The sequence below is a fragment of the Danio aesculapii genome, chromosome 8, assembly GCF_903798145.1.
Source record: "Danio aesculapii chromosome 8, fDanAes4.1, whole genome shotgun sequence".
NCBI lineage: Eukaryota > Metazoa > Chordata > Actinopteri > Cypriniformes > Danionidae > Danio > Danio aesculapii.
Window position 1 is genome coordinate 36,546,596 of NC_079442.1, and position 17,024 is coordinate 36,563,619.

General features: G+C 36.5%; 1 long non-coding RNA gene across 1 annotated transcript in view; it reads right to left on the reverse strand.

Moving 5' to 3' along the window:
• The window catches only part of LOC130233704 (uncharacterized), a 39,695-nt gene extending 28,946 nt beyond the window's left edge, over positions 1–10,749 (reverse strand). The window contains exons 1-2 of the long non-coding RNA XR_008838234.1: positions 10,661–10,749; positions 4,217–4,351 (exon numbers count right to left, since the gene is read on the reverse strand). This is a non-coding gene — a long non-coding RNA (uncharacterized LOC130233704). The remainder of the gene's footprint in view (positions 1–4,216; positions 4,352–10,660) is intronic.
• Positions 10,750–17,024: the final 6,275 nt, after the last annotated feature.

Below are 17,024 nucleotides of genomic sequence, written 5' to 3' on the forward strand. Positions count from 1 at the left end.
TAATGTGACATGAAGTCATCATCTCTCCAACAACGCCATGCTCTCAAACATGACTTCATTTATTAGGGGAAACACTGACACGTGGATGGAAAGCACAAGAGCGTCAGCTGGACTCGAGCCCCCATAAACAAGCGCATGTGGAGCATAATGCCTCACTCTTCTTTACTATGATTATGATACAATAAGACATTCCGGTTCACTTTGAGTGCAGCCTGCTTTAGGGGTGCTCTATTTATAAATTAAGCATGCGAAATCCACCAAAACATCTCTCTACAGGAAGAAACCTTTGCATGCATTGCAGCGATGAGTTAGCTGAACAGGTCAGGTGCCAAAAAAGTCACCTTGCACCTGCCTCTCCCTCTCTCACAACCCTAAAAAAGACATGCAAGCGGACAGTTTTACCCCAGATGGATGGTGACAACAAGAAAGGCATCCCGTTTGTAAAGTAACATTCTCTCTATACCTTCTGGAGGCACATTAAGAAGAAGAGAGGGAATAAAGTGCGAATTGGAACTTACTCTTCTCCTCGGAGGGAGAGAAAGGAATGAAAATGACAGATGCAATCCTCCAGAGAGTGATCCGGTTAGTCACTGCATGCGATACAGTCCAGCTGAAACAGAACACAATGTCTGAGTCCCCCTTTGCTTCCTCTGACACTGTGCCTTGTGCTGTGATGCTCTTTGGTTTAAGGACTGAAGAATATCAGAGTTCCCAGCCTCTCAGCCAATCAGATTGCTCTGCTAAACCCCCCACCCTCCCCACCCCTCCCTAAAGTTCCTCCAGCAGTCGCCAGCAGAGACTCGAGAGATGTTTTCAAGAGCAGGGGCCACTGCAGCATCACAGCGGGATACTTGGGATGTCTTAAAGTAATCTAACAGTGAGCATTTTTACATGTATATCACTGCAGGATACACATAATGCACGACATTGTGACAAAATTTAAGCACAAACTAATAACCCAGCAATACAAGTAAACAAGTGTTCAAGACTTTGTTAATGAAATAAGGAATAATTACCAATTGGATGTTGAATTATTTGGAAATAACGCATACCTGATGGTGATTCATCGTTAATGTGAAGTTATTTACTCCACTTATACTATGGTAAACACATGCAAACACATTAAATTGTATTCTGAAGCCATTTGTCAGATTTTTGTCCTCAAACCACTGCTGTGTCTGGGACTAGATTCCAATCTTATCTGATCCAAAGCATTTTGTTTTGGTTAGGTTTTGCTGTAATTTGAAATAACTACAATTATTTGGCGTAGTGATATGAAACTATAACGTAGTCGTTTTGTGCTTGGAACTATTTTGTCTGGGTGTTTATCAAAAAACAACTGAACACTTTAGAATGTTCATCATCATCCAATCAGAATCAAGCATTCAACAGCCCTGTACTATAAATCGGTTTATTTGGAGGAAGTAATGTCATACTCACCTAATGAGTATTACATTTTTTATGTCAACATCATATTAAATAAATCAATTAAACTGAATGGCTCAAATATTATTCTTTAAAGATTCAGCGTTTTGACCGTAGCACTATTTTTGCAGCATGGCTAGACAGCACATATGTTCAGTTATGAGGCCCAAACTGCCCACACTGAATCTGCCCGCACAGAAATCCACAGATTTTTAGTCAGTCATTGAGTCTATTTATTTACATCTATAAATTTATATTCATTCAGTTTTTAAATTAATTTCAGCAATATTATTGATTATTATAAACATGTTCAAACGATTTATTTACAATACAGTTTGTAAAGTAACATTTTCTATCTTTTAGTAGATATATTATATAAGAGACCTGCTTTGTTTACCACATAAGTGGATCTAACTGGATTTGCATTGTAAACATTAAACATTAAAGTAAAAAATTTTATCTTTTCCACTTCATAAGTCAAGTTTTTAGTTATGATACTTCCAAAATCATTCATTCATTTTCTTTTCGGCTTAGCGAAACTAACCACCAACTTATCCGGCATATGTTTTACGCAGTGGATGCCCTTCCAGTTGCAACCCATCACTGGGAAACATCTATACACACTCATTCACACACATACACTACGGACAATTTAGCTAATTGAATTCACCTATACCACACGTCTTTGGACTGTGGGGAAAACCAGAGCACCCGGAGGAAACCCACGCGATCACGGGGAGAACAGGCAAACTACACACAGAAATACCAACTTACCCAGGCAAGGCTCGAACCAGCGATCTTCTTGCTGTGAGGTGATGGTGCTACCTACTGCGCCACCGTGAGGCCCATCTTACTAAATATTCCACATAAATTTTTACTACATTCTGTGCAGAAATAGCAAAAAAAAAGTCAGCAGATTTTGTCTAGCTCTAGTTTTGAGTAAACAGTTATATAGGACAGAAAAAAAACAGGCCAAAGATGAGCAAACAAAAATAGTCTAACAATTCTTACAACTGGCCTGTTTTAATATGCTAGCTGTTATGCTATCATGATGTGCTCACGGTGGTATTATTTCATTAATTTGGTCGACAGAGTTTGATTGCGATGACAAAATGTATTATCTTTACATTTAAAATAAAAACTCGGCATGCTAAGCTACAGCTACACTCAGCCAAACAGCAACGGAATCACACAGTAGCAATCGATCAGCAAAGCATGTTTTTGGGGGTATTTTTGGTATTATAGTATTTTTCCTCCTCCCTTAATGCAAAATGTCTGAATGCACTTGAATCTGAGGTATCACAGTAATTGTACTTAAATAAACCAACAGGAGATCCAGTTAAAGTGTAGTTGAAATCAAAATTTGCAATGCTAATTCTTCTAGCACACATTGTTAGTCTTAAAAGGTCCCATGAAGTGCTTTGATACGTCATGTCATTTTCATGTCATGTCATTTTCGTCTGCTTATCCAGTGCTGGGGGAGCAGTCTTAAGAGAGAACTCCAGACTTCTCTCTCCCCAGACACTTCCTCCAGCTCCTCCGGGGGGGATCCCGAGGCGTTCCCAGGCCAGCTGAGAAACATAGAAACATAGTGGGACATGCCTGTAACACCTCCCTTGGTAACCGTCCAGGAGGTATCCGAAACAGATGCCCGAGCCACCTCAGCTGACTTCTCTCGATGCGAAGCAGCGGCTCTACTCAGAGCTCCTCCCGGGTGACAGAGCTCCTCACCCTCTCTCTTAACCCTGTGAAGGGAACTCATTTTGGCCGCTTGTATCCGAGATCTTGTCCTTTCGGTCATGAACCAAAGCTCATGACCATAGGTGAGAGTAGGAACGTAGATTGACTGGTAAATCGAGAGCTTTGTCTTTTGGCTAAGTTCATTCTTTACCACAACAGACCTGTACATCGACCGCATTTCTGCTGCCGATACACCAATCCGCCTGTCAATCTCACAATCCATCCTTCCATCCCTCGTGAACAAAACCCCAAGATACTTGAACTGGATACTGAAACGGGTGGTGGTCGAAATTTAGGACCACGACAACCCAATCGTCGGGCACAGATGTGTACTTTTTATTGGATGTTTGACGTAATCTCAACTCAAAAATTGAGAGGGGGGGACTTAGAAAAACTCCTCCCCTTTAAAATAACAGCTCAGCCAGTGAGAGTGGTTGAGATCAAACACATCAAATGAAAAGCAAATAAGTGTGTGTCTTGAATGGGGTGGGACATGTCAGATACTAGAGAGCATTTGATTGGTCAGGATTTGATGAGAAACTGAAGTATAAGGTGATGTGAAAAAAAAACATTGATCCATTTAGGTGGAAGAGACAAACTGCAAGCTTTGGATGTTTATATCAGGTTTATATTTTCTAAACATGATTTTTGTCACTGTTTTGGAGCACGCTAGCTTAATCCTTAAAACTTACACCTATTTTTAGTTTATTTCATGGGACCTTTAAAGGTAAACAACTAATTTAAAAACACGATTTTGGTAATCCTTAATCAAAATTTATTGTTTGCTTGTGCTCTGAAACAACAGTCTATCTTTGATGATGTCAGTTTGGCGGCTTGAGAGCAATATGCTTAGCCACACCCCTTCAAGCAATAGTTTGCTGTGAATAGTATGCTGTGGCTTATTAAGCACAACTGGGATAAGAGTGTGCACATAAACGCACTCATTGTTTATATGCACATTTGCTGCAATCAGCTGATAATTTCCTTGTGGAAATGAATCATCAGAATAGGACGTCACATATTAGTTGTGCTGCTTGTGTTCTTTTTATACCTCTGTGGTTCTTTAGGAAGCTGCGGTTTTCATCTCATGTGCCCTCTGACTGGTCTGCGGCTTGTTGTTAGGGATCAGTGGAGAACAGGGCTAGTTGTCACTCTTCATACTTCCTATATTTCCACCGTCATTGCCCTGGGGGAGAGAGGATACAGTTCATTGGACACAAGCTGATCTTTTGTGACAAAATGCCCCAGTGGGAAAATTTAAATAGTGAGGTGAAAATAAAATACAACAATTAATGTAATCAAGTGATAACGTACAAAAAAAGCTAACATTCAACAATTGGTCAAATAATACTGATAGTTATTATTATCATCATTGTTGCTGTTAATATTATTATTATTATGTATAATGCTTACTGCTCACTTTTTAGCAATACTGGGTCCTGAAGTTTTTTTTCTCCATTCCTTATATTTATTGGGTTAAAAAGCATTATAAATATTTATAATAATTATATATCTTCTAAAGATATGTATAGGTTCTTCCAGATAAGACATTCCATTACAAACCATAAATATAAAGCTTTACTCATGCAAGAACTAAATGAAACAAAATAATACTTTATAAATATTGCAGAAAATAACATTCAAGCTAAAGGAAATGTCTCCCATTTATACAAAAGATTAGTAACTGATACTGTACAAAATACAGATAATGTTAAAGGAAAATGGGAACTAGAACTAAATATCATAATTGGGGATGAAGTCTAGATTGATTGACCAGAATTAATAATCAATAATAGAAAGACTTTTAATGAAAGTAAAAACGAGATACTTTAATACTCCTTTTGTAATTTATACATATGTAAAATACATTTGTTGCTTTGTGTTGGAGAAAATGTGGTAAAATTGGAGATCATACCCACATTTTTTGGGACTGCCCTACGATTCAAGAATTTTGGAAAAATGTTAAAAAAGAAATAGATAAGATTTTAGATATAGAAATATCCCTTGATGCAGTTGTTTGATATTGGGAGCACTGTCCAAAGAAATGTTTAATGAAGAAACAAGATTTGTACTTAGAATATTAATACTGGTAGCAAAACAGTACATTGGATGGAAGAAAGTTCTCCAAAGTTGGCTCAGTGGATTCAGAGTCTTAAAGGGCACCTATGGTGAAAAATTTACTTTTAAAGCTGTTTGGACAGACATGTGTGTAGATATAGTGTATAGACAGTCATATTGGGGTGATATAAACACACCCAGTCCTTTTTTTTCAAATTTAACTAAATAAAAACGGTGGACCAATTGTAGCGGTTTTGAGATCAACCGCAACTTGACGTAGGAGTGCGGTCCCCTCACCCACCGAATTGATTGACAGCTGTGCGTATTAACATGTCCCGGTAGTCACGTGTATAATCATATCAACAAGAGAGGACGAGCGCAAAGCAACCGGGAATAAAAGGTTGTTTCAGTTCGCTAGGATCATCAATGATCATCAACGTGATCAAGAGTGAGTTTTACAAGTTTAAAATGTTTTATAACAGTGCATGTGTGTAATGAATTACAGTGATTTACTTCAGCTTTACTTCATCAGCACAGCCGCGTGTCAGAACAATTATAAAGGAAGACGCTTCAATCCCAGTTTGTGGATGTTAAATCAGGTCTATTTTGTACATTAACATAACAGATATCCATACAGCAGTGGAGATTAACCTGTAGCCTGTCATATATGCGTGCAAACAGAGTGTGAAGCTTAATGCGCGCACTGTTTCTGTCTCTCTCTCTCTTTCTGTGTGTGTGTGTGTGTGTGTGTGTGTGTGTATGCGTGAACTTTGTAACGACATTGTGTGTGACTCATGGTTGCAACTCACAAAAAATGCATTAAATACTCATTGGTAAAATTCTTACTGTAGTATTTCTCACAAACGCGACGTGGATCCCGGGCCGGGATTGAGGCATGTTGCTGACAGGCACGTGGGAACGGTGGGCGGGGAGGACTAGCCTTAAAGGCCCAGTACAAAAAAAACAGCAACCAGGTTTTACCGGCTATAATACAGACACTTCAGACAGCTGTAACAAATACTCTGATAGTTGTTTTGAGCTGAAACTCTACAGACACATTCTGGGGACACAAAAGACTTATCTTAAATCTGGAAAAAGTGGGAACCTAGGTGCCCTTTAAACAGGTCTATGTTAGCACTGGGCGCTTTTGCCTAAAATCAGAATCTTGATTAACTGAACATTTTATCTTGATAACAAATAATGAATGATTATTTTATTTATTTATTTATTTATTTTTTTGCTCTCATAGTTCATTGACAAGTTTTATATGCCATCTAAAGGCATTGAACTGAACTTAAACTCTAAACAATGAACTGACACTGTTTCATTCATTCATTCATTTTCTTTTGGGCTTAGTCCCTTTATTAAAACCAGGGTCGCCACAGCGGAATGAACCGCCAACTTATCCAGCACGTTTTCATGCAGCGGATGCCCTTCTAGCCGCAACCCATCTCAGGGAAACGTCCACACACACACAATTATTCATTCACACTCGTACACTATGATTTAGCCAACCCAATTCACCTATAGCAAATGTCTTTGGACTGTGGGGGAAACCGCAGCGCCTGGAGGAAACCCACGCGAACGCAGAGAGAACATGCTAGCTCCTCACAGAAACGCCAACTGACCCAGCCGAGGCTCGAACCAACGACCTTCTTGCTGTGAGGTGACAGCACTACCTACTGCGCCACTGCGTCGCCCTGACACCATTTCAATTCACTATAATCTTCTATGTGAAGCTGCTTTGACACAATCTACATTGTAAAAGTGCTATACAAGCTATACAAATAAAGACGAATTGAACTGAATTGAGTTGAATCTCTGGAGCAGCTTCCTATCAATGCCAATGTAGTGCAAACTAAGGCTCAAGAATGAGTCCATCGTCCTACTTGACCAGAGCTCAGTTGTGGCTGCAAACTGAACGCAGAAGAAGAAATCTGCTACAGCTTTTAACAGAGCAGGGTCACGTGACACGTAGGGAAAGTAATTTTAAAAAATCATACTGGAAAATTTTGATTGATTATAGGTTCTGAATGACGATTTCGATTACTTTTCAATTAACCCCCCAGTCCTAGTCTATGTCATGGAAAAAAAATGACTGCATGTCTACAAATGAAGACTGATGTTATGCTAAAGAGGTGGAAAAGTATTACAACATATTTAGGCATGTACATTTAGAAGTTACATAACCTATCACCAATCTATTATTAATCTATGGTAACTACATTGTAACACAATGCAACTTGATGTACAAATGTATCCACTGAAAAGTATTTATGATGGCAGTCCCTTTGATTAATTAATTTATTTTGTATTATTCATTTTCTTTTTGGCTTAGTCCCTTTATTATTCCGGGGTCACCACAGCGGAATGGACCGCCAACTTATCCAGCATGTTTTACGCTGCGGATGCTCTTCCAGCTGCAACCCATCTCTGGGAAACATCCATACACTATGGACAATTTAGCCTACCCAATTCACCTATACCACATTTCTTTGGACTGTGAGGGAAACCGGACCACCCCAAGGAAACCCATGCGAACGCAGGGAGAACATGGAAACTTCACACAGAACCGCCAACTGACCCAGCCGACGCCACCGTGTCGCCCTATTTTGTATTATTTTTCTTATTTTATTTTAAAATGTTAATATTATCATTTTTTATTTAATTTTATTTCCTCATATGTAAGGGGTTAAATTGTTGGGGAAGGGGTTGTTGTGAAAATAAATTATTAAAAATCTTAAATAAAAATAAAAAAAAGGGAATAAAAATACAATTACAAATACAATTATTATATAGTTATAATAATAAGAATATTATTATTATTACTACTACTACTACTATATAAACAACATATTTTAAGCTTACTGCAAAAATATGCATGTATCTCAGTTCCATGCAAGGTATATATTTTGTAATTTTATATAATATAATATATTATTATAGTATAATATTATAATGCATTAATATACTATTTATTTTGAGAGAATAGGGAAACCGGCTCATTCATGCTAATTTACGTATAGGAGTGGGGGTCTAAAGATCTTTTTTGGTGCGCTTAGATTGCTGCAACTCTGTGGTTTTTTTCTACAGCATCATGGGTAATGTAGTTTTTCTATTAAACATGATTCTTTTAAAAAACATGTTGAATCAATGTGAACAGATCAACAAATGCACACACAATCAATTACCAACTTCAGATAAAAGTTCTGTCTTTAAAAATAAAAAGGCAATTCCATGTGGAGAAAATTAATGGAATTTGTGCTTCTGAAACCCAAATGTTGTGCTTTATAGCAAAAAAATTATATAGTAATTATCACTTTGTTTGATGTAGGAATTATTATTAATATGATATAGACATTATTTCACTTCATTTGATTAAATGTATTTTCTATATAAGAAGTTAATTGTTTTGCAACTCAATTTTATAGGTAAACACTACAACAATTTTACAGTATTATAACATTATTAATATTTTTAACTAAAACTTTCAGAACAAAATAGCTTTTGTTGAAGTAGTGCCATGAGAGCAGGCTATGGACAATGGTGGGAATTTCAGAGCTGATATGAATGCCACAATTGATCTATCAAAATAAAGTATGTGAATAAGACATGCGCATATGGATTTAATTTCATCAAACTCTAGTTATCTCACACAAGTAGTTTATGTTCTCAGGATCAAGCCATCTTCAGGCGGGCAAAGGAAGCAAACAAATCATATTTTGCAAGACTGTAAATGACTTTTGGACAACTATAGCTACAACACACTTTAAATAAACTCATTACTAATGCTTTTGTGAGCCTCTGTCTATGTGATTAGTTTGTTATTGTTTACAGAATGTTCAACAAGGAAAAATTCACATTTACACACACAGCAAACGTTGCCTGTATATAAATAAATATTGTGAACACACTACCAAGCTCTTTTCAAGCATGTCTCAATTTTCCATCTGCTTTGAATGTTGACATACAAGCAGTCCAAAAGTAAACAATACATAATCAAATACACGATGCAAATCTCACAATATGTTATTGCTTATGTAATGCAATTATGGTCTCTTATGTACACAAACCTTTTTTTTCCAAGCTCAATTTCAATTTACAAAGACTTTAAAATTCAGTTAATCCATAATGTCCTTCTTGTTTCCTTGCTTTCAATGTTATGAGCTGGCTAACTGTATAGGCCTAAATCAAATCTTGAGAAGATTTACTTTAAAAATTAATGGATGTGGTTTTGTAACTTAAAATAATGGTGAACAGGTTAAATTATCTAATATCTAGGACAAATTAATTTCCTTTCCTAGTAAATTTCCTGCAGACTCAAAAATAGGTTAGGTTAGCCACATAGCAATATTTCTTTGGCCCACACAATCAGCCTTTGCTTGACCCACATGCTACAGTGAAATACAGTACAGACTGGACCAAGTCTGGCTTCCAGACAAGAGCCAAACATGAACCAAATCTGGGCCATGTCTCAGCCAAGTTAATAACCCATAACTGGGCCTGAACAGGGACAGATATGGTCCATGTTTGGCCATTGTCTGGAAGCCAGACTTGGTGTGCCATGACTTCAATGAAATTGATAAACCCATAAACCATTAGGCACGTTAATCATGGTAAAGGTTAGTAATAATATTATTTGTAAAATAATAATTTGGTTAATAAAATATATGTAATATAGGTTAAATTCAGTTATTTTGTAACATATAGGAAACAATAGTTTCATTATTCAAATAATTACATCCTGTTTCCTGGATTAAAATGAAGGCATTAGATGAAGATGGAAATGACTTTGTGTATTAAAATATTTCTTTACTCAAAAAAACATTTTAGTGGGTCAAGATAGGCCAAACTTATGTGACCAAGGTATCAATTTTGAACATCTGGGCCAAATACTAGATTTGACAGCTGGACCATGTCTTGTGTGCCACCTTAAAGATGGTACCACCTCTGCCAAAGCCCACATGCTGTATGCCAGTGTCGGATGAATGCCTGCTATGTCAGCTTCATGCCAAATCTGGGCCAGAATTCTTTGCTACCAGGGTACTACAGACTTTGTTGAGGTAACGTTAAGGTAAAACAACAACACTAATAATAATAATGATAATGATAATAATAATAATAATAATAATAATAATAATAATAATAATAACAGCAACAACAACAGCAACCGGAACAACAAAACATACTTTGTAACACACTATATAAGCTATATTTCTTGTTTTAGTGAATAAAACATACTTTAACGATAAGGCCAAACCGTTACTGTCATAGCCTAACGTTAACAGTTACTCTTGAAACGAACTAAGTCCTCCTTTTAACGAATCCTCTCTGTACAGCTAACTAGGCCCAATATCAAGACGTGTGCCTATACTTTGTTATTCTTTTATAAAAACGGTATTAACTTAAATATATTATAAACTTATATCATCTTTACCTTCAGTGAGTCGTTCAGTCGCTGCACACAGAGTGAAGAGCTGCTTCGCCGTTGACACCACCATAGCATACATTTGCATGTTTTATTTCCTTCACCGGACTGTAGGTAAATATCCGCCTTTGTGCTATCGTCACTCTTTTTGTTAAACATATGATATGAGATACCGAGGCAAACGATTCAGTTCGTGGGTGAACTGTCCTAGTGAATCAGACGAAATAGAAAACTCCTATAAAGACCTAACGTTATTCAAACAAATATGAGATTCGTTAGAATTTGAAATTTGAAGCAAGATTTAAACAGCTATCAAGAGACAAGCGATTGATGAAGTGATATCAGCGAAAATATACAACAAGTAGTTTTTTAAAAGATACTGGTACTTATTAATTTACTAGTATTTATTCACACAGAGCTAGTTCTGGTTGAATTCGATGCTAGAAAGCTACTTAGTAGCGACTACATGGTTAATATGCAGGTGTCGCTAATTTTAGCCATTTATTTGCAGACCTGTCACTGAGATATAAACTATTGAGTTTTATTTACAGGCCTTCCAACTGTGACTAGCACAAGGTGCAATTGGTCTACTAAAAGATACTTATGAGTCTATTAAATAGTTTTTATTAAATACAAGTATTCATTATTGGCTACTAATTATTTATTAATAGTAGACTACATTGTGCATTTGTAATTATATATATATATATATATATATATATATATATATATATATATATATATATATATATATATATATATATACACACACACACACACTAATATTTACTCGTCAGATAGTTGTAGTTATGTATTTATTAAACATCTTTTGTAATTATTAGTGACAGTTCAGCTTTTACTCGTCTTGTGCTATGATTTGCCAATGTACTATCTTATATATTTTAAGCAGTATCATTAAAGGTATGAGTATAATAAGCATATTAAACAAACTTTCCTCAAGTATTAGTACACCCAGTGCTAATATAATTAAAAACATAATATACTAATAATAAAAACTAATACACAGAATAAGCAATATAGCTAATGAATAATACTATAGAAAAGGCAATACAGGTAGCATAAAAATAGATATATGGCTTATGGTTGAATAGTAGAGACATTCTATCAGAAACGTACATTATCTCTCCCTGAAATAAAAATATAAATACACTGAATAAAAAGTATTTCATCCCATAAATGTCTAAAATGGACTGATGGTTGATTTCTATAAAGTCCAACTCACAGAAATGTCATTCATTTAGTTCTCAGATCTTTTTTCTTTATTAAAAACACTTTACAAATGCACAAATCATGTCATTGTCCTTGTCCTCAGCCCAATTGAACCTACAGCTTTAATAGTTTTGTTATGCTAAAAACTGTTATTTAGAAAAAATACTTCACAAATAGTAAGTTTAAGTTGTTATCATTCACATCAATTGATTAAAAACATGAAAATATAAATACATTTTACAAATAAGCACTACAAATAAATTGACAATCACCTATGATTTACAAACCCTATGTTTTGATCAGCCCTGTCACTTTTGCAATGAATTTAACAAAATGTGTGCAATACACCTTTAAGGCTATGACTCGGAAGTGGCATTGTTTGGTAGAGAAGCTGACAGTGATCAAGGATGCATTCTATCATTGAATTGTATGATTTTTTTGAAGACGACAAGCTAATAGGTCAGGCTTTTAATAAGTGAAAATGAACGTTTCTGGTAGAATGTCCCATTAAAACAGCTTGACAAAATAGTGTAGTCAGAAAGCATGCAGTTTCACTTAAGAGCATCTATACTATAATTTTTCTTTCACATTTTAATGAGAAGTTACAAGTACAAAATCAAGAACCACCTCACTGGATTTCACAATTCAAAACGGCCTACCACAGAGGGCTTACAAGCAGATTTAATGACATTAACTCCCGTCACCTTTCCCAGAATGAGCACAAACATTCCCTAAATATATATTTGTTTTGACTCCATCAGCTGAATCAGTAATGACCATATGCAGCTGTGCAGAGTGTTGGATTACCATCAGTAAACAATTTACCACATCTGTTTAACATAAACAATCTCGGCGGCTAAGAAAAATAAAATCTTTTTTGTTAGTCTGGCTAAATGCACATCCATATCATGCAGTCTACACAACAATGTCAAAACCTCTCTACAATAGCATGAAAAATATGGCAGATTTATGCATTTTCAGCCTTAAGTAACAGTTTGATGAAGGGGTTGTGCAACATTTAACGTGTTCGGTAGTGCATGACATTTCCCTTGCAGCATTTGACAGTAATTTTTCATTAATTCTTTGGTGGTGACACTGAGAGGGGTTTTACTTTGCTAATTAATCTAATTAGAGAACCCCTCTTCAGAATTACAAAAGTAAGAGATGTGAAAGGAAAAGGCAGAGGTCTAGCAAACAAATGTGAGCCTTATTTGCAGAAACACAGATTTATTTCGACCTGCTCGTTCACACGTTCTGAGAACCGTGACCTACTTCTAACAGCTAGACCAAAATTACCCATGAAGCACCAGTGAAAAATGCTTTAAGGCGAATTGTGTTATCCTGGTTTATGCGAGCGAGAGGCAATCGCTCGTATGTGTTTGTTCTACAAAAAGCTAACTTGGCATGCTCAGGTTTTCAACTGAGTAAAAAAAAAAGCTGGAAGATTTAGTTAAAATGTACAGGCTTGGGGAAAATATGTTTTTTTAGATTTAACATTGTTTAATTAATGTTTAAGATGCATTATTATGAAGTTAGAGTAAATTAAATATTTAATGAAGGGATTTGTCCATAAATTTCATGAGACATGGCAACCTATGATCACAATTTGAAAAAAATGACTCTCTCCTTAAACTGATCTATATAAAGAAAAACATGTAGACAGGTTTAAAAGTGATCACTAATATTGTTTGACTCCAAACGCATGTGGAAGAGCACAATAAACATGTCAGATAATTGATTTGTATTATTATGTAGGTGTTAGTTTATTTTTTTTTTTCAATTGATATGATCTAACACCAAATGGATACAATACTGTACACAGGTGTCAAATCCAGTTCCTGGAGGGCCGCAGCTCTACACAGTTTAGTTCCTACCCTGCTTCAACACACTCAAGCTGTGGTCACACTGCACTTTTCTCCCCATAGATTTCCATTCATACGCACGTGAATATGTGAGACCAGAAACGCAAGCTCGTGCGACAAGTTCGCAATTCGCTGCATTGGAAAGTTGAAGCTTGGTGAAGTCTGACCTGCGAAATCACATCACATGATTGTATGAGACCAGTCGAAGATCAAAACATGACCTCTCTGAACAGAAATTTTAAACATGGACCAATCGCTTGCTTTTTTAAATGTCTAATCATCTTGTTTAATCCCGCCCCTTTTCGCAGAGCCGTACAACAGAATTTTACAAGCTCAAACTCTGGTGTGAGTGCAGCATAAAGCTTTTCACTCTATAGACTTCCATTCATTTGCACTCGAATGCATCGTACCGGAAACGCAAGTTCGTGCATCAAATTTCGCAGTTCGCTACGTTGCAAAGTTCAAGCTTGGTGAACTCTGACCTGCGAAATCGCATCACTTGACTGCGTGAGACCAATTGAGGATCAAAACATGACTGCTTTGAACAGAAATTTTAAATATGGACCAATCGCTTGCTTTTTTAAATGTCTAATCATCTTGTTTAATCCCGGCCCTTTTGACAGCGCCGTACTACAGAATTTCGCATGCTCTAGTGTGACTGCAGCTTTAGGTGTAGGTTTCTAACAAGCCTGAAGCACTCAATTAGTCTGATCAGGTGTGTTTAATTAGGGTTAAAGCTAAACTTTGCAGAGATGTAGCCCTCCGGGAACTGGATTTGACACCCGTGCAAGCATAGGTCTCAAACTGAAGTCCTCGAGGGCCGCAGCTCTGCACAGTTTTGCCTTAAATGTTTTTTTTTTTCTCTCTGTGTTGTAATTTTATTTTTATTTAAATTTAACATGTTTGGCGGCAAGGGTTATTGAAAAAAATACAACCTTTATTGTACAAAATGTTTTGTTATAACGTGGGTGAGGGACACAAAATATATATATTTAAAAAGACGCATTATTAATACATTTTTAATAGTGGTTTCCGAAAGTATTGCAAAACTACTGCAACATTATACATATTTACACTATCATACATATTTAAAATAAATTTATGAAAATCATGATTTTGGAAATTTAATTATATTTAGCTGGCTTCAATTCAGGAGACTTTTGGGTGTGTTACATCCCTGATGTTAAGTGTCTAGGAGCGAGAGCAACAGTGAAAAGTTAAGAACTGGTTGGGGTGAGTGTGGATCTGTCTTCTGCCTCCACGACAACACACCAAATTCAGTTTAAGAATGAACAAAAATGTACAACTATAAAACAAAACTAGCAAGCAAAAAAAGGCTTCAGATGGGGGAAAATGCCAAAACAAACAAAAGTACACTAGCTAGTTAGGGAGTAAAACTGTCTAAACCAGGGCTATCCAAACTCTGTCCTGGAGGGCCGGTGTCCTGCAAAGTTTAGGTCCAACCCCAATCAGACACACCTGAGCAAGCTAATCAAGCTCTTAAGCTGTGGTCACACTAGAGTTTGATAATGCAAAATTCTGTCGTGCGGCACTGCGAAAAAGGGGCGGGATTAAACAAGATTATTAGACATTAAAAAAAGCAAGCGATTACTCCATGCTTTAAATTTCTGTCCAGAGAGGTCATGTTTTGATCCTCGATTGGTCTCGCGCAGTCACATGATGCGATTTCGCATGAAACTTGACGCATGACCTTGCGTTTCCGGTCTGACGCATGCACATGCATATGAACGGAATTCTATGCGGAGAAAAGTCCAGTGTGACCGCAGCTTTACTAGGCTTTCCAGAAATATCTTTGCAGATGTGTCGAGGCAATTTGGAGCTAAAATCTGCAGGACACCGGCCCTCCAGGACCGAGTTTGGACACCCCTGGTCTAAACTGACAAAGTAAAATTAAATTAACAACAGAAATGTACACTAACTCATTAACTAAACATAACCTAAAAAAAAGGGGTTTAGAAATAAAATGGCACCAACCTCTCTACGGTTTCCAAACACAAAAGTTAAGTTTTAATGGCAGATTTTAAGCAGTTTCAAATGCTTTACAACAGATTTTCACTTTAATAAGTTAACCACAACAGTGACAATACACTCTTAGCACAAGCGGTCAGGAGAGAGACCACACTCTGAAAGCAAGCTTCAATGTGGCTTGCAACTGATCAGATTTTAAGCTTGCAGGGCAACCAGCAGCAGGTGCAATTTATCAACTTTCTCTCTCCTCTACACCTAGTATAGAAACAGGTAACAGAAACAGAGAGAGAGGGAGAAAAAGAATCCAAACACACAATACGTTCAAAAAAATAAATAAATAAAACGGAATATAACAAGTGTTATTTTTTAGTATTATGGAGTTATTATTAAAGTTTTTTTTTATAAAATAGTTCGAATTTTTTGCTCTGTTTTCATCTTTATTTTAGTCAACATTTCAGTCATTTGGCTGCTTGCCATTTTTAGCAGATTTTCATATTTTTGTGTAGTTTTAGTTTTTATTTGAGCTTTTATTTTGGTCTAAGTTATTTCAGGTTTAACAAAAATAAATGTTTGGTTCAGTTAATGATTATTTTCAGGTAACAAAAATATAGTCATTTGTTAATATATAGTTATAAAGATAGGTTACATAAAGACAGACAGACGGGGAGAATTTATAGACTACAAAATATGTCCCGGGCCATTTTATGACTTGTTACTGTGTTTTACTCCACATGGGGGAGCTGTGATCTTATGGTAGATCCATTAGCGCAGGGTTGCCCAATCCTGTTCCCGAAGCTCTAACTTCCTGCAGAATTTAGCTCCAACCCTGATCAAACACAGCTAAACCAACTAAGTAGGATCTGAAAGAGTGCATGGTAATAGCAGACAGGTGTGTTTGATAAAGTTTGCAACTGAACTCTGCAGGATGGCAGATCTCCAGGAACAGAATTGGGCACCCCTGCATTAAAGGATCTAGACCAGGGTTTCCCAACCCTGTTCCTGAAGGCACACCCAACAGTACACATTTTCAACCAATTCCCAATCAAACACCTGAATCAACTCTTCAGAAGATTGGAAGAGACTCCAAAACCTGAAATGAATTGGTCAGATAAGGGAAACATCCGAAATATGTACTATTGGTGTACCTCCAGGAACAGGGCTGGGAAACCCTGATCTAGACCACAATAGAATGCACTTAAAACAAACAACTCTAAAAGGGAGATATGCATTTAACTATTATTTTAACAATGTAACACCAATTTAAAAAAGCTAACTAAAAACTAAGAAATGTG